Source organism: Tupaia chinensis, unplaced genomic scaffold (assembly GCF_000334495.1).
Source record: "Tupaia chinensis unplaced genomic scaffold, TupChi_1.0 Scaffold000617_2, whole genome shotgun sequence".
Taxonomy (NCBI): Eukaryota; Metazoa; Chordata; class Mammalia; order Scandentia; family Tupaiidae; genus Tupaia; species Tupaia belangeri.
In genome coordinates this window covers 1,326,416-1,328,308 of record NW_006160137.1, presented here as the reverse complement: position 1 = coordinate 1,328,308, position 1,893 = coordinate 1,326,416, and positions in this window count along the sequence as shown.

Sequence of the window (1,893 nt, the reverse complement as noted above, 5' to 3'; positions counted from 1 at the left end):
CATCCCTGCCATACCTTGTCTGTCCAAAAGAATAAAACGGCGACTATTATTATTTTTTTAATAACTTTGATGCAGTTTGTTATATAGCATTTGAATTTAGGGTAGTTTGTGATGTAGTGACAGAAAACTGATGTTTGGGTAGTTTTTTGTGCAACAATATGGAAATGGAAACAAGAGGAAACCCAACAGGGCTAAGAGTTCAAGCAAAACCCTATGGAGGCTCTCGTCAGCCTGATCCCGTTGGGCAAGTCTGACTCATAGCTTAGCATTACCCTTGGAGTTATCATAGTCCTGTTACTGGATAAGGGCCATCCTGTGGTGAGAAACAGTGGCATAAATTCCTAGGCTCGTCTGGTTTTCTAAGGAACATGGGCAGGGTCAACTACCCTCAAAGTATACCTGGCTCATCATATGAGAACATGTACTAACTCTTGCCTGATATCATTTCAGTATCTAACAGAATATACAACCCAATAAAAAAAAAGCAAGGATCAGACATAAAGCTTAAGTTTAATCCATTAGGAAGAATCAGGTCTTTACTTAACAACAATAAATTATGGGAAGAATCTTTATAGGTAGGGAAATGGGTAGGTTCCATTTCGTTTTTGCAAGATACAAAATATAAGCCCTGAAAAACAATGCAGGTGGAAAATGCTTGCGTAGCAAAGTACAGGAAAGCAGCTTTGTCACAACGCTGAACATTTCCTGCTGTTCAGAGAAGCATAAAGCGGGGAGATGCTAACTTGTGGGCAGGTGTACTTGACAGTAGTGTTGACACACCTAGCTTCGTAATTTCTGACCCAGTTGAAGAAATGCCTGTGGTCTTTCTTGTGGCTTTAATTAGAGCATACACACGACTTCTCAAAAAGGGGAAAATTGGTTAGAATTCCATTCTTATTTATAGAGAGAATTAATTTTCCACAAAGTGCTTCAGAGACTTTCTGTTGGTAGTTTGTGTGGAGGGGGGAGGGAGATCTCATTTGCTTAAACGCAAATTTTTGCCATCCCTGTTTTGTTCCTTCTACCTCGACACTAAAAACGCTCACCAGAAACAGGTTTTTCACCTATAATGTAAGGCGGTATGCTTTGTGATATCCTTTCCTAGGTACAGCTTACAGTGGGAAACAATTCTTCACTTGGTATGTGGTTTTTAACTTACAGATGTTCAGAATGAATGAGCTTTACAGGCTCATTCATTAAGAGCCAATCTGTCCCACTTGCTGTATAATATACAGCCTGGACCTCTGCTGGGCACTAGAAGCACTGCCTTGGGGTTTTTGCAGCATGGGATGACAGGTTTTGGCAGTGCCAAGAAAGCTTATCTGAAGGAGTTAAGCCAGGGGCTCTGGATAAATGTTACTTTAAAATGGCTGCTGGCACGAAAACCAAATTAGCCGAGGACTCAATCACCCTTAGATGGCTGCCCGGAGCTATCATGGCTCAAGCTGCTTGGGCACAGCGTGTGGTCAAGCCAGGTATCTGATGATGCAGAGAACAGTAGACACATCGAAAGCTCCCGCCTGTGGAACATAGGCCGTGCAGTGGTCCTAGGTTTGCAGTCCTTCCAGCCCTTGGGCATTGTTCCCTCCATTCTCAAACCTTATCTGGAAACGGTGTGAATTGCATGGGAGACAATTGGATCCCAGGGAATTCCAAGTGGCAGTTGAGGCAAAGAGGTCTTCTGGGGTCACAGACCAAATCACTGCCTTCCTCAGACGGAACTATGATCGCTCATTGCTTGGGGTAATTGGGATTTGCACATTGATTAAAACTGGAGATAGAGAGGCTGGAATAAAATATCCCAGATGGTCGCTGGAAATGGTCCAATGTCATTGCTGGACTGTGCTCCATATGGCAGATTATACGGTTTTTGGCTGAAACCAGGTCCACAAA